This window comes from Amblyomma mixtum, chromosome 7, assembly GCF_055824585.1.
Source record: "Amblyomma mixtum isolate Tamu chromosome 7, ASM5582458v1, whole genome shotgun sequence".
NCBI lineage: Eukaryota > Metazoa > Arthropoda > Arachnida > Ixodida > Ixodidae > Amblyomma > Amblyomma mixtum.
The window spans coordinates 1,153,082-1,175,393 of NC_143018.1; the positions used below are offsets into that span (position 1 = coordinate 1,153,082).

Sequence of the window (22,312 nt, forward strand, 5' to 3'; positions counted from 1 at the left end):
GGCTTGATCTTGATCTTGTCCCTTTATCGCTGGGAATATCCGCTCTCCACTGTTCGCGTTTGCTTCTGAAATACACCCCTACCTTGTGAAGTATACCCCTTCCCGTTGTTTGTTATGAGAAGTCTGACGCTGCGCTGTGGAGGCCGCCTCAATAAGCTGTCTTCGTGCTCTTGCGGATTAGTGCATCGAGCTTCCTGCTGCTGAGTTTCAGTTACGGCACAGTATTTACTGGCACACACCATGCTCAGGGACAGCGCCTTAAATGATATCATGCTTGGCCAACCTCGCAACAGTCGTGTTTCTTCCGTTTTTCTGCAGTCGGAGACCCAGCTCCCCCCCCCCCCCCCCCCCGATATTTCGAGGTTGGGTTCCGCCACCTTCCGCAGTTGTCTGGTGGACCTTACCACTAGCAGTTCCCATTTCTGCGCCGAAAATATCAGTCCTTTGCATTCTAGGCATTCTTCGATCATGTTCACTGCATGTTGCAAGGCTTCTTCAATTTGACCGTCGCTGCCCTTGTCAGTCCAGAGCGTGATGTCTGCGTACAGGCTGTGGCCCAGGTTTTCTATCGTATTCTGTCGTGAATGAGACGACCTGGTTTTGCTAGTTACACAGTCCTAAAAAATTGCGCTTAACCTCCCCCGTCATACTGCAAGTCAAATGAAAAAGTACTTCATTTAATGATAACCCTTTAGTGGAAACGATGAAAGCACACCTCACCGCATAATACCAAAGAATATCAGGCACTTGAAAGAGACGTTTCAACCTAAACCAAGCAGGAGTAGTCTATGAAGGAATCCGTGCCCACACCTTGCGAATTTCAAGACAGGTGCACGGACACTTAATATTCCGTCCTCTGCCCAAAACACGTGCGAGCACACTACGATACCGACAGAAGAAAGGCTAGGGCACAAAAACACGAAATATTTTAAGTTCAAAAACACACAGCGCACATGGACATGCGGACAAAGACGCCTTTTCTCTACACAGCAACTTTCAGAGCCTACAGAGTAACACACGGGCAGGAGATTGCCATTGCTCTGGTTAACACCAATCCCGTATCGAAACACATCACCGACTCGCCAGGGGCCTGTCGGAACTATGAGCAAGGATGGGCTCCGCCACTTGCCTGGCGCATACTGCAGTCTTGCTGCCGTTACGAAGATCCTACTCCACGTAACCTGATTTTGGCCCCCGGTCATCAGGGAGTCCAGGGAAATGAACAGGCTGATCAGGCCATCTGCGCACTCTCTCCCCGGACTATCTCCCTGTCCTTGGAAGCCTACTCCCAATCTGACAATCCGGCCCTTATATTCCAACATCACCGATTACTACACGGAAGAACACCGACGTTACCCGACCCCTTGTAAGGGACTGGAACGCGCTGACGAGCGCCTCCTCATCAAAATTCTCGCAAACACTGTACTATGCCCGGCGGTGCTTAAGCGTTTCAACACATCCTTTGATGGCGCGTGCCAATTCTGTGAAGAGATGGCTGACACCTCCCACATGGTATGGGCGTGCCAATCAAACCCATCTATCGCCCCCAATCCCTGCTCGGCTGTTAAGGCCTAAAGACCCAAAAGGCCTTAGTTCAACGGACGCCGGCGGCGATGCTTGCCAATGAGGCCCAAGAATAGGGGTTCCACCTAGTATTGTGTGGAGAATGGCCAATAGCGCTTTACTCCGATCACCTCTAGAAGACAAATGTTTCTCACCAACAACCACCCCTGCATCGGCGACGATCGATAAAGAAAAATTTCTGAAGGAGGCCAAAGCAGCTGCCCTAGGTTTAGCCATTACCTCCACCGCTGCCAAATACACCATCAGCGACTCTAAAGCCGCAATTCGAATTTTTGCCAAAGGAAGGGCCCACTACACAGCCATCAAAATTTTGCAAAAAATTTCCAATACCCGCTAGATCACATTTATCTGGGTCCTCGCCCATTCGGACCATCTTGGAAATGAGGCGGCGCACCAATTTGCCCGAGGATTTATAGTTAACCGGGAGGTGCGCTACCCCGAGCTCAGGTCGGCCATGAAGCGAGTGACGACCTACAAAGAAATTACAACCAACTTCAATAAAGAAAGACAAATCTTCCCAGAACCACAACAAGTCACTTGGTGGCAGCTCCAAACAGACACTTTCTTTAATCCGTACATGTACTCCGTATGGTTCCCAGAGCAGTTCAGTCCCATCGGTTCTCTCAGTTGGCGCAAAAAAGCAGACACATTGCATATCCTCTACTCATCGAACCAAGAGAAGCTATCGTAGAGCCCACCGCGGGAAGGGGACGTCACCCCAACCCGCTCTTAAGACCTCTTTAACAAAGTACCTCCTCCTCCTGGCCCCCTGGGAAAGTGGACCCCTTATTGGCGCGTTAAGTTACGAAACCGATGAAGAGCGAAAGCTTCGAAAGCAAAGGGAAGGCGCATAACTGGCCCCCTGGGACTGTGGATACTTTAGTCGCGCTTTAAGCTACTAAATCGATTAAGAGCGGGAGCTTCGAAAGCAAAGGAAGGATACTTTAGTCGCGCTTTAAGCTACTAAATCGATTAAGAGCGGGAGCTTCGAAAGCAAAGGAAGGATACTTTAGTCGCGCTTTAAGCTACTATATCGATTAAGAGCGGTAGCTTCGAAAGCAAAGGAAAGGCGCATAACTGGCCCCCTGGGACTGTGGATACTTTAGTCGCGCTTTAAGCTACTAAATCGATTAAGAGCGGGAGCTTCGAAAGCAAAGGGAAGGCGCATAACTGGCCCCCTGGGACTGTGGATACTTTAGTCGCGCTTTAAGCTACTAAATCGATTAAGACCAGGAGCTTCGAAAGCAAAGGAAAGGCGCATAACTGGCCCCCTGGGACTGTGGATACTTTAGTCGCGCTTTAAGCTACTAAATCGATTAAGAGCGGGAGCTTCGAAAGCAAAGGGAAGGCGCATAACTGGCCCCCTGGGACTGTGGATACTTTAGTCGCGCTTTAAGCTACTAAATCGATTAAGAGCGGGAGCTTCGAAAGCAAAGGGAAGGCGCATAACTGGCCCCCTGGGACTGTGGATACTTTAGTCGCGCTTTAAGCTACTAAATCGATTAAGAGCGGGAGCTTCGAAAGCAAAGGAAAGGCGCATAACTGGCCCCCTGGGACTGTGGATACTTTAGTCGCGCTTTAAGCTACTAAATCGATTAATAGCGGGAGCTTCGAAAGCAAAGGAAAGGCGCATAACTGGCCCACTGCGACAGCGAACACCTTCGTCGTTCTGTAAGCTATATGGTGGTAGCGACAGATGTGCGCTGCATGCGTTGGCATTGACAACGTCGTGGTAGGAACGCGGCACTGAAGCCATATGCCGCTCATTGGCGTTGGCATCAACTTTTAGACTCCGATGTTGCTAAGGAAAGGAAGTGCACATAACTGGCTGCCTGGGTCAGTGGACGCCTGAATCGCGCTTTGAGGTTCGTAGGGTATTGAGAGAGATGTGGGCTGCATGCGTTAGTGCTGATAACGTTGTGGCAGACACGTCATACCTTTCTCGTGGTTTGGGCGTGCAAATCAAACCCATAATTCTCCACCCCCCCCCCCCCTCGCCAACCTCACCAGAGAGGACTGAGAGGCGGCCCTGCCCGGCTGTTTAGACCTAAAGACCCAGTCGGCCTTGATTCAACGGCCGCGAGCAGCGTTGCTTGCCAATGGGGCCCCGTAATACGAGCTCCACCCACCTAGTATTGAGGGGAATGTGCCAATAGGGCACTACCCCAATCAACTCTCTGCAAAAAAATTAATAGGAGATAAATGTTTTTCACCGCCACCACCGGCACTGCAGCAATATGCCGCTGCGTTCATTGGGCGTGCAAACTCTCGCGATCAACCCTTAACTGCCACCTGGCGGGGTGGCAAGGTGGGCGCGCTGCGTATCCAGTGTCCGGAACGCATTCATCGTTACAGACGCAAAGCCGCGATACACCATAGCTTTCGCTCTTCTAAGAGGTTCAGCAGTAGTTACACCACCGCTTTTTTTCCATGAATATATTCGGTAAGGACTCCGTACTTTACAGCTTTATGAATTACAGCTTTTACAGTTATGAATCTTATGCTGATAACTTCACATCAGGAGGTGCCGCGGTAATATTTAAAGTTTTTTGCAAACATTTTAAGTGTACATATCGTTTTAATGTATCGGTAAATGGTAATCCCATGAATTTCACTTGTTTACTTTTGAGACTGACCACAAAACCACATGACTTGTACTCAACATGTCTACATTCCGCTCGTACAGAGTGGGTAAAGCATCAATGGTCTACTAAATGATGGATTCTTCACCGCTGATTTCGGGAACACTTCTTGGTGGCTTATGAACGAGCTCTTTGGTGGGTTATGAAAAAATTCCTCCTGAACTCCACATCAAGAACTTTACTCCCATTTCCTCGATCATGCCGGAATAGGCGCAGTGGAATTTCTCTCTTTCCTATCCCATCTTCGTTGCGCTTTCCGTCACCTTCAGTCGCGCTTCTTGAACCAAAATTGAACAGTTGCTATAAATTAGTGCACACATCCAAGACACTTGTTCAAGAGCTGAAACTGGGACTGAAGGAGCAGGTTTGCTAATAGGCAAGTTCTGATAGGTAAGTGGCGAAAATCATGGTTTTCTTGCTGGGCAAAGTAGACAAGCCTCAGCTTCATTGGCTTTTTCTATGTGCTGAGCGTCGCCGCGCGATCATACTGGTCTAGTCATTCTTCCGTGTTTTCATAACGCAGCGACCCGCGTGACCAGCGCTGGCAATGTGACGAACAGGAAGAGGTGCTGCATACATGGGAGGGTCTAACCATGCAAACGACCCGAGAAGGCCGAAGCGCAGAATGAGTAATCTCAAGACATCTGAGTTTTTTTCTGCTTCTTGCAACGCCACTGCACGGCTCCAGCTTCGCTGTACATTCAGCGTCTTCGTCTGTCGGAGATCATTTAAGGCTGAAAATCTCTGATGCTGCTAGTTTCCGTGCGCCTATACCATGCACCAACAGCCTGCGTCGGCGAGTACTTTCGATTGTTTAGAGACGTCTTATTTTGTTTTTCATGGAAGGATTACGTGTGTTTCGATGTGTTAGGATTTAAAAGAATAAGAAAACACCCAAGAAGGGCAGTATGTGCGCTGTTAGCCATTGCAATTCCTTCTATTTCGTTCGTTCTGCTGTTCTCTCCATGTCTCAAAAACCCGCTCGGTGTATTCCAGCTCTGCTTTGAGACTGATAGCAGCATGCCTCTGGTGAAGTTTGCGAGATATTGTTGAATATTGTGAGCCTCAAGGAAACTTCGCCTGTGCAACAGACATGCTCACCTACAAAAGGACCGGTCGCCTACATGTCACGGTAGTCGTCCAATCCACGCACGACAGCAACTAGTACATCCACTATACCAAAGCCATTCGCATTATGCAAGAGTATCCTCTCAAATACTGTGCATGAAATAATATTCGAATCCCATAAACGATATGAGAGTATGTTAGTCATCCCAACATGGAAACCTAGGCACAAGGCAATTGAAAGCGCTAAGTTGGTTTGTAAGCTTTTCCGTAAAATTATCTGCGCCGCTCAGTCGGTCCATCGGTAGTATTGCAAGTGCAAGGGTACTTGAAGAAATGCTTCGGCGCGGCAGGCAAGGACAAAACGCAGAAAACACCACAGATTGCCATGATGTGTTCGAGTAGGCCGGATTCTCGAACATTACGATTACATTTGGAGGAACCAGGCTTTCCATAATGTCTGCAATTGTTGATTACATATCACGGCGCGAAATCTAGGGCTGGTAGAAAAACTGTATACATAGCCTGCACTGAGGTCACATCAGCAGTCTGTTATGGCCACTTTCCGCCGAAGCTCTGTGTGGTACGCCATCTTGACACTCATAATATCAGGTGCAAGCCGGCTATTAAACCAGCTTTAAAGGTACAACACTGAACGAGATTATTTCGAAAAGAGACGACTACAGGACACGCATAGCCGCTAAAGAAGCAGATAAGAGGGTTCAGCACCTGTGGGCAGCGGAAAACGAATGAGTACAAGTACACAGCACAGGCGACCCAAGAAAAGAGACTGGGCCAAAACGTGAACATCCGTGATTCCTGTGCCACAGCCCAGGCGAAAGCCTGCTTTCAAGAGGTCGCGTTTTCACCAATAATAACGCTTTCCCTCTCCCCTCCCCAGTGTTCCTCGAGGGATGTCACGACGACACAGCGCTCAAGTGTGGAGGTTCGGAAAGCTATTGTGCAAAAGCAGTGCAAACATGCGCGATAAAACATGCGCCCCCTGAACAAAAAATTAGAAATTGGTAAAATTGGAAAGTTGCGACATAGCTCCGGTGTCTTTCTGTCACTTGCCAAGTATATTTGGTCGAACCACAAGCCTTTTAGGGGGCACTCACTAAAATGACTCCGTGTGAGTACAACTACACCAACTCTGCAAAGAAAGGAAACGAAGCCAGCTGAAATTGTGTCATAGATTAGATTCCTGAAAGTATTTACGGCATCATATGCAGTAGTTCTAAATCACCACTACTTACGTGAACAGCATCGCTACGCCAACACCAACAACTTGTTTTCGTTAACGTGCCCGAACAGGAAGCAGCGAAAATGACATGTACTGCCGCCTCCAGTGTTCGAAAAACATTGGCAGTGGCTTATCTCTGCTATGCCAGGATAAACGTAGCGCGTAGCGTGAGGTGAGGCCGAGGTGTCCACATGTAGGTGGACATTTGAACCAGAGGGAAGACGCTGCATGCATTGGGCATTTACAACGTTGTGCCAGAAACGCGGCGCTGAAGCCATAGGCTATCGGCGTTCATTCTGTTCGTTGGCGTTGTCAACGGTTTACACTCCGATCATTTTAAGGAAAGGAAGGCGAGCGCTCGCGGCGAGGCACTCCAGGATGGAGCCAGACTTCACGCTCTGGCCACTCAAAGCTCTTCCCATATGCCCTTCCTCACAGAGGACGGCGATAGCATCTGTGAGGACGGCGATAACTACTGAACGGGTCCCCTCCCCAGTTACATTTAAACACATCACCGATTACTACAAGGAGGACCACCGGCGCTACCTGGCCCCTTGTAACGGACTGGATCGCGCTGACGAGCGCCTCCTCATCAAAATTCTTACTAACACTATACTGTGCCCGGCGGTACTTAAACATTTCAACGCATCCTTGGATGGCACGTGCAAGTTCTGTGGGGAGGTGGCTGACACCTTCCACATGGTTTGGATGTTGGCTGCCATTGTGGCGCAGCTTTCATCCAAACCATGTGGAACCATGTGTGTGCCCAAATCCACCGCCTCTCCCGCACTAAACACGGGCGGCTTATACTTGACCGTCTCAACATCAACCCCATAGGCGACGTCCAACTCACGACGCCCATTCTGATAGGGGTCTATAGCCGCCTAGTTATAAAACCAATCCCTAAAAACATGCTACCTGGCCGCCATGATACGCGCCGTCAGCTGAAAGCCCAAGAACTAGATGCCACATACTTTGCCGACGAACACGCAATATAGGTAGATGCTGCACGGCAAAGTACAAACACATACGTGGCTTGTGCAACCACGCCACAGTCTACTCTCGTCATCGCCGCCACAGTAGTAGCTCACTCTCCGACAGCGGCAGAAGAAACCGCCATCGCGCTGGCCATCGCTAACCCACGTACGCGCACAGTCCTCAGCGACTCCAAAAGAGCAATACAAAATTACTCGGCAGGTTTTATCTGCCACCCCGCTGCACGCATCCTTCGCGGCTGCACTCCCGACCATAAGATCAACCTGGTCTGGGTACCCGCCCACGCGGGAAACTCTGGAAACGAAGGGGTCGACCGACTAGCCCGAGGACTAACCAACCGGGCGGCCGGCCCAACGGACCCAGACGCTCTTGCCGAGGCTCCCCAGACCTTTGCCGAAATTACCAACCTCTACAGAGAGATGAGACGCCAGTTCCCGCCTCCACACCCCGACTTGAATCGAGCGCAAGCCACCTTGCTCCGCAGGTTGCAGACACACTCTATCCTTAGCCATTCTAGACTTTCACTCTTCACAGACGGGGAATACGACCCCGTCTGCCAAAATTGTTACCAGGGAGAAATCGCCACCCAGGCTCACATCCTCAGGGGTTGCGCGGGAAATCCGCCCCCTCGAACCTTACTGCCAGCTCCCTCCGAAGACGGATGGAACCAACTCCTCAAAAGGCCAGACAAGAGCATCCAACTGGCACTCATTTCGTGGGCCCAGGAAGTCGCCCCCAGCTGGGGGCCACACCAAGCCCACCTGCCCTAAATTCCGCCAATCTATGGCAATAAAGTTGTTTCTCTCTCTCTCCACATGGTTTGGGCGTGAAATCAAACCCATCTATCCCCCCAACCTCACCAGGGAGGACTGGGAGGCGGCCCTGCTCGGCTGTCAGGACCTAAAGACCCAAATGGGCTTGGTTCACCGGACGCGGACGGCGTTGCTTGCCAATGGGATCCCGGAATAGGGGCTCCACCTAGTATTGTTAGGGGAAAGGGCCAATAGGGCCTACCCCAATCACCTCTCTGTAAAAATTTATTGCATTATAAATGTTTTTCACCACCACCACCACCACCCTCCCCACTGGCTCAAATGCACCTTCATGCCCTGGAGGCCCGAGTGGCCGCTATCGAAAACATTGCTGCACAGCTAGGTCAACTCAAACGCTGCCATTGCGGCCCAAATGGAAGGCATAACTGCCCGCATTACGCGCACGGTAACAGCCTTAACCCAGAAATTGATTCTCAAACACAAACGTTTCTTTAAACGTGCAGGTGGTGGAGAAAACATTTATTCAGAACGGACAGGAGGTGTTTGGATCAGCCCGTAGCGACCGATCCTTACAAATACTAGGTGGAGGTCCCTAGTTTGGGACCCCAGTGGCGGTAGCCGCCGCCCGGGGACGCCCGACTAAGGCTTGTTGGGCCTGTAAGTCGTGGCAGCCGAGCAGGGTCTCCTCGCAGTCCTCCCGGGTTGGGGATGGGGGGAATGGCCGGGTTGGAGGGGCAGGCCCACACCATGTGATAGGTGTCCGAAGACACCGCACTACAGTGCGGGCAGTTGCCGCTAATGGAGGGGTCGAAATGTTGTAGGGCTGCCGGGCACAGCAATGTATTGGTGAAGAGGCGTAGAAGGAGCCGCTCATCCGCCTTCTTGAGGCCTTTACATGGGCTAGGGTAAAGGCAATGGCTATCTTGATAGTAGGGTGCGATATTTTTGAACGTATAGACCGGATTAAAATCGCGTTCCTGATCAGGTGGGGAGGAGAAAACAGCCCGGTGAGAGAGCGCCCGGGCGGCTGCGTCTGCTGCCTCGTTTCCTGCAAAACCCCAGATGACCAGGGGCCCATATGAGGTAACGGTATGCGGGATCCGTATCCCGTATGCAATTTTGGTATATTCGATAGGCTAGGAAGGGAGTGCAGCCTTGTTCGACGTTCCGACAGGGCCCTCGCGAGTCGGTGATTATGTATTTTGAAATGGAATCTGAGGCCGCGAGAACAATCGCGACCTCTTCTGCTTGTGTTGCACTGCGGGCTCTGAAAGTGAGGCCGATAACTGTGTTGCTGTTGTGAACTATCGCGGCAGTGTAGCATCCCCCGTGGTGAGGGCCGGAGGCGTCCACGTAGTATACACCTGTTTTGTTGCCATAATATCGGGCTAGCGCTTCCGCTCGTGCCAGGCGCCGACCATTATGGTCTTCATGTGACATGTTTGCTGGAAGAGGCAGCACGTGGAGGGCCCGTCTCCACAGTTCCGGGATTTGAAACCTGTCTTTCATTGGAGGGGTGTGTTGGATATGGAGTCGAGCAAGAAGGCGGCGACCCGACTCCGTTAGCGACAAGCGCGTGTACTGGTTTGTAAGGTGCGCCTTTCGGAGCTCCCGGAAAGTATTCACCACTCCAAGGGCCATAAGCCGGCTGTTTGAAATAGTGATGAGGAGTTCAAGGGCACGTTTAGCAATTTTGTGAAGGATGACCTCAAGGGCGTCCTCCTCTTGTTTCCGTAGGTGGAGATAAGGAGTCGAATAGAACATTCGACTAGTTACGAAGGCGTTTGCCAGCCGCAAGGCATCCTTACTTCATAACCCTCCGCGTTTGTTGGAAACCCGGCGGACCATGCGACCCACCTGGTCCCCCACCTTACGGAGTTTGGCCAATTTAGTGCCTGTGCGCCTGTGTTTGTGGATGTAGAGTCCGAGTACCCGTATCTCATCACTTTCGCGTATGGGACCACTGTCAAGACAAAGAGATATTTTAGTTGTGCACTTCTGGGAGGGGCGGAGGCGCACAAACTCCGATTTTTGAGGGGAACATCGAAGACCGCAGCGGCGGGAGTAGCGGTCTACTATCGTCGCCGATGTTTGCAGGCTGGTTTCAATGTCCCCTGTGCTGCCCTGCGTGGCCCACAGAGTGATGTCATCCGCGTACAGGGCGTGCTGCACGCCGGCGACACCACTCAGCTGGGCCGGCAGGTGCATCATGGCCAGATTGAAGAGCAGCGGGGAAAGTACCGCGCCTTGAGGGGTTCCCCGCGTGCCGAGTAGGTAAGGACCATGCTCTCTATCTTGAATTCGAATGTAGGATGGACGATCCATTAAAAATTGGCTTATGTATCTGAATGTGTTGAGGCCACAGTCGGTCTGACTTTGGTTAGTGTGTATGATCTCGTGTGTTACATTGTCAAATGCCCCTTTGAGGTCCAAGGCGAGTACTGCCCGGTCATTAAGGGGGCATTCGAGGGGGTCAAGGACTTCCCGATTGAGTTGCAGGAGGACATCCTGTGCGGATCTGTGTGGGCGGAATCCGAACTTGGTGCTCGCAAAGACATGTTTGTGTTCAAGATATGTAGATAACCAATCCCGCACCAGAGTCTCCATTAGTTTGCCCACACATGAGGTGAGAGAGATGGGGCGGAGGTTATCTGTGTCAATTGGTTTGCCAGCTTTAGGAATAAAAGTGACCAAAGCCGTTTTCCATCGATTGGCAGGGGGGTGTCCCCGCGCCAAATCGTACGACGTATTCCAGGAGGGACTGGTATGCCAAGTCGGGAAGGTTCGTCAAAAGCTTGACGGTGACCTCATCCCGTCCTGGCGCAGTGCCCCGTTTCATTTTGGCGAGAGCCGCCCGCAGATCATGGAGCTGGAAAGGTTGATGCAGCTCTGTGTTCTCTCTGCCTGCATAAAAGAACGCAGATACATGGGGGTCTTGGGCTGTACACAGATACTGGTCCCGAAGTTTCTGTGCCAGTTGAGTCGTGTTGCCAGGAAAAGCGTGCATGGCTCGCTGCAAATGTTTTTGTGTTTCGGTTCGTATTTGGGTTGGGTCGATTAGGGCTCGAAAGAGACGCCACGTGCTTCGGCTGGACATTTGTCGCGCGGCGTGTTGCATCTATCTACCCAGTTGGAGTCGGCGAGTTGGGCCGCGTACTCTGCCGCTTTCTGGGTAAGCTCGGTAATTCGAGATTTAAGCTTTCTATTGTGTTTCTGGCGTCGCCAACGGCGGACGAGGCTGCAACAGGCTTCCCAGAGGTGTATAAAGTGGTTATCCACCTCCGTGACCGCCTCTGAGAGTGGATGTGTTTTTCATGCGAGGAAAGGTGCGCCAGCAGCTGTTGGGACCGTGCTGTGAAGCCGTGCGCGGAAATGGGTGTATTATCAAGTGAGTTAAAAGTTTGCCTGAATTTCGTCCAATCTGGGATACGGGCTTGTGTTCTGGAACGCTTGAGGGGGCGTGTGCGTAGTGTAGTGTTAATGATGCAGTGGTCGCTACCGCGGGTCTCCTCGGTGTTGAGCCAGTCTGCGTGTCGTATGTTGCGAGTGAAGGTTAAGTCCGGGCACGTATCCCGTGTCACGGAGTTTCCTAGCCGTGTTGGGTGGACGGGTTCCGTGTGGAGGGTGAGGCCCAACGTGGACGCAACCTCCGCCAGCCTACGTCCGCGCGACTCCTCCTTGCGATACCCCCACAGCTGACTGGGAGCGTTAAAATCGCCCACAATCAGCAGAGGATCGCGGCCCGCTAGTCTTAGCGCGCGGCTAAAGAGGTCCGCAAAAGTCACTCGCTTGAGTTTGGAAGCGCAGTACACGTTGTTGCGACCCGGGTAACATGGCCGGGGACTGGTGATGGGACGAGGAGGATGGGAGACTGGGTTCGGAGGAAGGTAACGAAAAACGTTATACACTTATTAACATTATTTACATAGAGCGACTGAGAATGGCTCTCAGTGGAAGGGGGAACGTCTTCGTCAACCGGAGTCGACTGGAGCTAGCAGGCTTCTTTCGGCCACACTCACAGCCGAGTTAAATATGGTTCGGATTCCCCAGATGCCTGGCTGGGGAATAATGTTCGAAGAGCACTGTCCAGTCAGGTGGACCGAAGGGGACGTTCGTGTTACCACCCCCGGCAGGGCAGGTGCGGGCTGTTCCACTCTCTCGCAGCTGGGTCGATGGGAAGGGGGAGATGCTGACTCATCCAGCCCGGCTGGAAAGCAATTTCCCGCAGTCTTCCAGCAGGTGAATGAACTTGCTTCCCCGCGGAATGTTCAGAACACGAGTCGGGGACACAGCCGTCTTCAATTAACAGCCAGCGTGACTGGCGCCGCCACGTCGCCTCCGCTTCGGCTGTGGTTGCTGCTGACAATGGCTCCTGCCGTCGCCGCTGCTGCCACGGTCACCTGCACTCAAGGAATTCCGCTGCGCTAATCCACTTAGGCTCAGAGGGGGGCATTCCAAGCACCCCACTGCCCCACCGCCATCGCGAAGTCGTCGGCCTTGTCGACTGTTCACGGTAGCTGCTTGATCGGGCCCACGTGGTCAGAAGTACGGTCACGACAGCTCGTCCACCGCCAGGTAGAGGCCTCGAAAGGGGTTACAGCTCCTCGCTGTCCTCTGAAGAGGCCGCATCAGCCAGGCAGGTCCTCTGTTTCCTGGGTGATCCAAGGGTCGGTGTGTGCAGGCCAAGGGTCTCAGATAGAGCATTAGTGGTCAATCTGCACAATACCCCCACCCCGGCAAGGCAAGAGCACCACCCTTCTCCCGAGTCGTGCCAGGCAAAACAAAGAACAAGGCCTCCAGCTGTGGTGCTCAATTAACTCCCCTTTTTGGCTCCCCCCCCCCCCCCCCTCAGGCGGTCTGGTTGGGTGAGCTGCGGACGATTAACTGCCATCGCATTTTTCAATTTTGAAAGAGGTTTTGTTCTGAAGAAATTACAGCTGCCGTTGCGATTCACAGACCAACGGCCCCGATAGATCAGACGAGGAGACAGTAGAGCTCCACTACTATTCACGTATTCTCAAGCGCTAATCTATACCTAACAAACAACATACATAACCTACACACTGCAACTCTCCATTACAAAACCTCCAATGCTGTCATACAAAAAAAAAACTATTTTATGCAGAGAATTAACAAGCTTCTTTAAGCTACATCACTACGGCCAGAAAACACGAAGTACAAAATCCCGCACAGGCATAAAAGCTCAACACTTCGTTTGCGTTTTTCTAGCGTACATGAATAAAAAAAAACAGCAAATACAAGACGCATGTATGCCTGCAATACCCTTACTTCAGCCGCGCCCGGCGTGGTCGGGCTGCCGTTCTACCAGCTACGGTTTCCAAAAAGCTGCGCGGCTGATTAGTTCCGTCTCTTTGCGACTGGCATGCAAAGCCCGGGAAGCGCTTAAAAAGCTTTACACGAGAGAGGCGCTTCCTCCTCTCACGGTTCCCTGCATGTCTCGTCTCTGTCTGACCCGCGCGCTCTCTACGGCGCCCTTTTGTCCGGTAGCCGCGCGCTTCTTTCTTCAGGCAGCAGCAGTGTTCACATGTCTCCTGACAACCCCTGCTGCTGTCCCACAATGGAGCAGGTGGTTTACATCCAGACTGCGCACACCTAGTTGCCTTGGCTTTAAGGCGACACCTATGAACTCTTGAGCGCCGCGGTTGCAATTTTGCAAAGTTACAAGGTTGGCCGGTCCTCAAACTCGTGGGCTTTATGACCCGTACCTTTTTCATTTCAGCGCATCCATTCACCTTAGTTTTCCTTGCGCGCCGCCGCTTTCTCGAGGCTACCCTAGCGCATCTGTATCGTGCGTTTCCGGTTATCGCGGCGCCGTAGCGTGTTAACCATTATAAAAATGGTCTATAGACTTTCTATAGACTTTTTATAGACTCTATAGCCATCCTATAGACTTTTCCTTTTGTCTATAGAAAGTCTATAGAAAATCTATGGACTAAAGTCTATAGCTGCTTCAATTTCATTTCGTCTATAGACGGTCTATAGACTCTCTATAGACTAAGGTCTATAGCCGCCTCAATTTCCTTTCGTCTATAGACTGTCTATAGACCCTCTATAGACTAAGGTCTATAGCCGCCTCAATTTCCTTTCGTCTATAGACTGTCTATAGACTCTCTATAGACTGAAGTCTATAACTACCTCTATTTCCTTTTGTCTATAGACGGTCTATAGACTCGCTATAGCCTAGGGTCTATAGCTGCCTCAATTTCCTTTTGTCTATAGACTGTTTATAGACTAAAGTCTATAACTGCTTCAATTTCCTTTCGTCTATAGACGGTCTATAGACTCGCTATAGACTAAGGTCTATAGTTGCCTCAATTTCCTTTTGTCTATAGACTGTCTATAGACTTAAGTCTATAACTGCTTCAATTTCCTTTCGTCTATAGACGGTCTATAGCTGTAACAATTTACTTTCGTCTATAGACGGTCTATAGACTCTCTATAGAGTACGGTCTATAGCTGCTTCAATTTCCTTTCGTCTATAGACGGTCTATAGACTCTCTATAGACTACGGTCTATAGCTGCTTCAATTTCCTTTCGATTATAGACGGTCTATAGACTCTCTACAGACTACAGTCTACAACTACCTCAATTTGCTTTCGTCTATAGACTGTACACTATAGATAGTCTACTGCCTATAGACCAGTCTATAACAATCGTAATTTTATCTAACAATGTTCAATACACTGACCTTCGACTAAGTCCAGAACAATGTCAATTTCTTTTTGCACTGTATGTTGAGGGGACCTGCATCTAGTGACCGCAACTATGTCGGGATTCCCCCACCTCCTTCGCTATTACGGAAATTAAAATGTATTGCGTAAGGCCATTACAACACCCACCTGTATATTGTTTTCAGGAGCCTTGACAAGCTCCTTTTCGTTATACCGTGACGTATATTGTCAATACAATTAAATATTTAATGCTAACAAGTAAGCCGAGGAAAAGCAGCCGTTCTTGAAGTAAGGGCACCCGCAAACTATACTACATCGAACGAATACGCTGTCCCTTAAAGGAATCGCTCGACAAAATTCCATTCCATCTTTCAATCGTTACTGTCCAACGTGCTGAAATCAGAAACATTTTATCAACGGATCTACATTTCTGTTTAGAACGTCCTGAAAATAAAGGGGGAAATACGGGTGTGAGAATTCAAGGAAGCGCCCATGCCTTAGAAACATCTTAGATTAATCTCAAAGAGCCTGGTCCTTTCTGCGATTAACATGTGCCATTTCTACCTTTGCAGTTTGTATTCACGTGAATAAGTGCTGCGACGCAACAATCACAAAGCCAGTATTTTTTCGTTCCTACCCTTGCACCTGTTGCTTCGGAGCCGATGACACGCTGATGTGGCGCATATCAGTTTTCTAAACACGAACACACGCAAAAAAGACGTCATGCTATGTAACCTTATAATTATTATTTGAGAATTGTACCACATACTATTCGGTGGGAGATGCGGCGCGTATACCGACAAGAAGTTAGATTTTGGTTGTGTTTTCACGAAAACAATAAAATTTTTAGGGGGTAAGCGAAGAATTTAAGCTTATAAACCGATTGCCTTCTGTGGCCTTGGATATCAGATCAAGCTGCACAAGGCAAGAGTGCGAGCGATAAAGATACGACCGTGAAATGGGTTTCTGTTTCACGTTTTACCCATTTTACCGCGAGACGGCGGAAAATCATTCGGGCTGCAAACAACCCTGTGCGTGGCTGCATCAATGGCGGTGGCGTGATTTTCGCGGATTACGTTTTCTTCAAAATCCAGCTTCATCGTCCCCTTACGGTAAGTCTACACGTTTATATTTTATTCATTTGGTCTCCTAAACCACTCTAAAGAGCTGTGTGTGCAGAACAGATTATGTGCGCAGTTACAAACGTCCTATCTTCGTTTCTAAGGCGGAAGCCATCGGGCTCTCGACTAATGCCGCTTATCTCTGTGCCGCTGTCTTTACTAACGCGCGGAAAGGCAGTCTGTGCGATGCCCTTGATGATAAGCCGCTCCTCGCGAGCTGTCTACTAGATTTTTCGTGTTACAAGGTAGATGCGCGGCCAGAAATGTCGTTTAGCCTGTGAATGACGGCCGAAATGGAACTGTTAGTTAGCGCCGTGTGAGCTCTATTTACTTTGCACCTCCGAAAACGTACTTACATACAGTCTCGTTCAGTGGTGGATTACATTTATTTTCTTATCTTTGTGTTATCGCCTGTCTGGACAATGGAGTGCTGTTCTTTTGGAGGTGTGCATTGCTTGCTACGTATGGACGCTCGCTCGGTGCGCGTCGTGGACGCCGACGTTTCAGCAAAGTTGTCTTGTAACGCTATAGACTAGATTCAACAGGAAAATGGCGCAAAAGACGTGGACAAAAGAGACAAACACGACAGGACCAGCGCCAACTTACAACTGAATTTTATTTCGCACCAAACCCGCCTTTATGTAGGCCAACACGCCCTAACATCCGTGTAATCACGCATAGGCAGTAGAAAAGATAACTGTAAGATATCTAGCACATGAAGCGCAATAGCAGCCACGTAACATACTATCATGGCTAAAAAAAAAAGAAAAAAAAAAGAAAAAAAAACCAACAAAAGTATAGCAAACAACACTAAAACGGTCATGACCAAGCAACTCTTCAACACCAAAAACGATACACACTCATGAGTGATACCAGATGACCAACAAGAAACGTGGAAAAAAGGTGAAGAATGAAGCGTTAAGACCAAAACAGTGTCAAAGGTAAAAAAAGGTTGAAATGGATGAAGAGTGCAAACCTTAAAAATTGGAAACCAAAAACCAGCAGCCACATGAAAGATAACCGATGACCAACCAGAAAAAAGATGGACGCGAAGCTGAGACCAAAGTCGGCGTCAAAAGTATAAAAACGCGAAAAAAATTGGAAACGAACAACCAGCAGCCATATGAATGATAACCGATGACCAACAAGAAACATGAAAAAGGATGAATGCGGAGCTCAGACCAAGGTCAGCGTCAAAGGTGTAAAAAACGAGAACAAAAACCGGCGCAAAAACCGCACATCGTCAAAGAAATCGTCAAAAATTGCAACCAATGCCAAAGGAAAGAGCGTGCACAACAAAACAAAACGAAGCGCCTACAGAAAACTTTCTAGAAAAGTGTACTCCTCGTTGCTAAGCGTAATGGATGGCTTGCTGACGCATCTGCTCCCTTCTTTCCTGATGTAAAAAGCTTCGACCACCTCTCTCTCAAATCTGTCCTTCCCACTCCTGCCCCGCCGCGGTGGCTGAGTGGTTACGGTGCTCGACTGCTGGCCCGAAAGACGCGGGTTCGATCCCGGCCGCGGCGGCCGAATTTCGATGGAGGCGAAATTCTAGAGGCCCGTGTACTGTGCGATGTCAGTGCACGCTAAAGAACCCCAGGTGGTCGAAATTTCCGGAGCCCTTCACTACGGCGTCCCTCATAGCCTGAGTCGCTTTGGGACGTTAAATCCCAATAAACCAAACCTTCCCACTCCTCAAAAAAATAGTTTTCTCGAACTCCGGACGGCAACCCCTGCAGGCTTTGCAATGATCCACTAGAAAGCTTCCTTCGTTATTCCGCAGATTCCGGCAGTGCTCGCTGGCTCGCTCATTAAAACATCGACCAGTTTGGCCAATGTAGCTGAGCCCGCAACTTAAGGGAATCTGGTAAACAACCCGCGTCCTGCACCGTGTGAACTTGTTTTGATGTTTCACAGTACAAGCCGGTTGTTTTTTCCCGTTAGTCATTGCGCAAAGCTTAGAAAGTTTGCAGGGGGCTGAGAATGCGACCTGAACATTATGTCTGCCTGCTACTTTTTTAAGGTTGTGTGAAACCTTGTGGATATACGGTATTACTGCCACACGGTTGCGTGAAACCGGATCTTTGCTTTTAGGACCTTGCTTCAGCTTCTGCAGTATGGCTTCACACACGGAAGTAACCATACAAGAGGGGTATCCTGCTACTTTTAATCGCTGAACTTGAGCACTGAAACTGAAGCAAGGTCCTAAAAGCAAAGATCCGGTTTCACGCAACCGTGTGGCAGTAATACCGTATATCCACAAGGTTTCACACAGCCTTAAAAAAGTAGCAGGCAGACATAATGTTCAGGTCGCATTCTCAGCCCCCTGCAAACTTTCTAAGCTTTGCGCAATGACTAACGGGAAAAAACAACCGGCTTGTACTGTGAAACATCAAAACAAGTTCACACGGTGCAGGACGCGGGTTGTTTACCAGATTCCCTTAAGTTGCGGGCTCAGCTACATTGGCCAAACTGGTCGATGTTTTAATGAGCGAGCCAGCGAGCACTGCCGGAATCTGCGGAATAACGAAGGAAGCTTTCTAGTGGATCATTGCAAAGCCTGCAGGGGTTGCCGTCCGGAGTTCGAGAAAACTATTTTTTTGAGGAGTGGGAAGGACAGATTTGAGAGAGAGGTGGTCGAAGCTTTTTACATCAGGAAAGAAGGGAGCAGATGCGTCAGCAAGCCATCCATTACGCTTAGCAACGAGGAGTACACTTTTCTAGAAAGTTTTCTGTAGGCGCTTCGTTTTGTTTTGTTGTGCACGCTCTTTCCTTTGGCATTGGTTGCAATTTTTGACGATTTCTTTGACGATGTGCGGTTTTTGCGCCGGTTTTTGTTCTCGTTTTTTACACCTTTGACGCTGACCTTGGTCTGAGCTCCGCATTCATCCTTTTTCATGTTTCTTGTTGGTCATCGGTTATCATTCATATGGCTGCTGGTTGTTCGTTTCCAATTTTTTTCGCGTTTTTATACTTTTGACGCCGACTTTGGTCTCAGCTTCGCGTCCATCTTTTTTCTGGTTGGTCATCGGTTATCTTTCATGTGGCTGCTGGTTTTTGGTTTCCAATTTTTAAGGTTTGCACTCTTCATCCATTTCAACCTTTTTTTACCTTTGACACTGTTTTGGTCTTAACGCTTCATTCTTCACCTTTTTTCCACGTTTCTTGTTGGTCATCTGGTATCACTCATGAGTGTGTATCGTTTTTGGTGTTGAAGAGTTGCTTGGTCATGACCGTTTTAGTGTTGTTTGCTATACTTTTGTTGGTTTTTTTTTTTTTTAGCCATGATAGTATGTTACGTGGATGCTATTGCGCTTCATGTGCTAGATATCTTACAGTTATCTTTTCTACTGCCTATGCGTGATTACACGGATGTTAGGGCGTGTTGGCCTACATAAAGGCGGGTTTGGTGCGAAATAAAATTCAGTTGTAAGTTGGCGCTGGTCCTGTCGTGTTTGTCTCTTTTGTCCACGTCTTTTGCGCCATTTTCCTGTTGAATCATGAACCAACTAGCCCAAACTAGAGTTCTTCTTGCTATAGACTAGAGCGCGAGACGTTTGTCAAAGTTGTAGTCAAGCGGCGCTGGAGGAATGCTTGTAGTGTGATCGGTGAATAAGATTCGTTGCCGGCGCGAATGGACGGCGTGCTCAAACACCGCGAAGAACCCACAAGCTCCATCCCATCTCCCCTTCGTTGCACACGTATGGATTCGTCCGTGTCTGTCATCAGAGCCGTTGGCCGCCGCCGCTGGCTTGCGGGCACTTCATTTTGAAAGCTGGGTAAAGGTCGGCTCGACAAGAGGTGGCTTACATTTTGTTCCGAGTGGTTCGTTCATGACTCCCGCTCACACGTGCACAGATTTCTCGAATACCATTTGCGCTAGAGGCAAAGTATGTGCTTCTGATTTAAGACTTCTACGTTACGAAAGCGCCGATGTGACTCGCCGCTTATTTGCGCCTAAAATTAAATTAAGCTCTCGTGTTATTATAGCTGCGCTTGTAATTGTTTCATTGAAATACTTCCTACTTTGAACACGTTCAATGCTTTCGCTGATTTTTCTAGCAGCGTTGGGTTAGGCTACCTCCATGCAATAAACACACCTCTTTACTGCGCTGTTGGGGCTGCACTTGAAGGAAAAAATAAGTGAATTTCAGACGGTATTTTATCGTGACAGTAATTTGCTGTCTCAACCTCGCGACTGCTTTTGAAACGGCGCAGCTGCAGCCTCTTTATGCTGTATTAGTATTCTGAATAATGAGCGCGGCATGGAAGCGCTGCAACCCGCTTGTTTCTAAGAGCGCGCAGATGTATGAGTATGCTGTTCCGTCTTTGTACTTCAAGTTATAGGCGAAAATCTGCGGTGAACTGGTTGCTTCTGCCTGCTGGTTTTGTATAGCTTGTGCCCGTTTGAGTATCAGCTCACGTACACTCGGCCAAATCTTTAACTGGCTGAGGTGTTGCATCGCTAAATGCACCTTGTAAAAAGGTGCCTTTTGGCTACACTGCTGGCATATTCATGTTGTAATTTGACGCGTGAGATGGCATTTCATAGTTTTTTTTTTGTTAATATAATGTTTGAGTGGAGTACGTGCATGTTTAGATCAAAGTTATCAGAAATATTCATCGTCTGCCGCTATACGAAAGAACCGAAACAAGCGGAATACGAAGCAATGGTTCTGGTGGCGCATTTGCACTAATCTGGCTAAACGACTTGTCCGCCATGAAAGGAGTGGTACTTTACCCAGAGAATGAGGCCATATGGACCAGATCCATTTCTGCGTATGCCGCTTGTTTCAGCTGTTTGTAGTGGCAGACGAATGTTTCTGATAACGTTGATCTAAACACGCAAGTACTGCACTCAAACATTATATGAACAAAAAGGAAGCACGAAATGACATTTCACTCGTTAAATTACAGCATGAATATGCCAGCAGTGTAGCCGAAAGGCACCTTTTTTACAAGGTGCATTTAGCGATGCAACACCCGAGCCAGTTAACAATTTGGCCGGGTGTACCAGGCTTCACGCAGGGTATTTTGAAGCGCTTCTTCTATAGCGGTTATAAGAATAAATGCTGCAATATTCTCCTTTTTGGATCCCTGTGTGAGGTGCACTGAATCTGTATTTTATGGAGGTGGCATTCTTAACAGCTCCTTGCGAGTCAATGCAGATATGTGGCACAATTGTTCGAAGTCTTCTGTTACAAATAAAGTAAAAGGATTGCCATAAAGAGGTCAGTATTGGCTGTAACAGTATTGCCATACAGAAATCAGTATCAGTACTGGATTCAGAGTAGAGTGCTCCAGGGATTAGGGTTCTTTGTTGCAATGTTTTATGGCGACGCATATAATCTTTCGTGTATTTACTGATATGATTGAGCCGGCGTGATAGCTCAGTGGCTATCATGTTCGTATGGCGACCTGAAAGATGCAGGTTCGATTCCGGCCTAGGCGGTCGCATTTTAATAGAGGCAAAATGCTAAAGGCCTGTGTACTCTGCGCAGGTGGCCGAAATTATTCCCCAGCCTTTCACTTCAGCGTCTCGTAGCCTGTGTCGCCTTGGGTTTTTGAACCCCATAAAACCAAACCAAAAGATCAAGATTGCCTTTCTAGAATGGCATAGCCAAGATATGCCTTGCATTGTAAAGCACATGTGTAGAGATGGCATGGGAATTTTTTTTTTCAGTTCCTCTTATATTATTTTTTCCTTTGTGCAGTACAGGTAAACGTGCCCGGACGATTTACTGCAGACAACAGGCCACAAGAATGCTTCTGAGGAAACTAGCCGGACGGTTACTTTCAACTTTTATGTAACTGTGGTGCATTCTTATGGTGCATGTATTGCATATTCCCAGCCTGGATAGCTTGGAAATAAGCTAAATTTGTAAGTATATTGATTGTTTCATGTGTGAACTCTGTATGGTGACCTTTTTCAATGATTGTAGACAGTCTATATGCAGTCTATAGATAATGGTCTACTAACAGTTTAGTAGACAGAGGTCTATAGACTGTCTATAGACAAAGGTCTATAGCACTGTCAGGTCACACACCTATGTAATGTCTATAGACAGTCTATAGACATATGTCTACTGGACCAGTAGACTTTTGTCTGTAGACTGTCTATAGACGGTAATCTACAGGAAGTCTATGGCCGTAAGTCTATAGGTCGTCTATAGTCCGTCTATAGACAAGTGTCTAT

General features: G+C 48.8%; 1 long non-coding RNA gene across 1 annotated transcript; it reads left to right on the forward strand.

The window, feature by feature from the left end:
• Positions 1-16,032: 16,032 nt before the first annotated feature.
• Positions 16,033-22,006, forward strand: LOC149334785 (uncharacterized). Its single transcript, XR_016284651.1, has 2 exons — positions 16,033-16,107; positions 21,831-22,006. It is a non-coding gene; the product is annotated as an uncharacterized LOC149334785 (long non-coding RNA).
• The last annotated feature ends 306 nt before the right edge of the window (positions 22,007-22,312 follow it).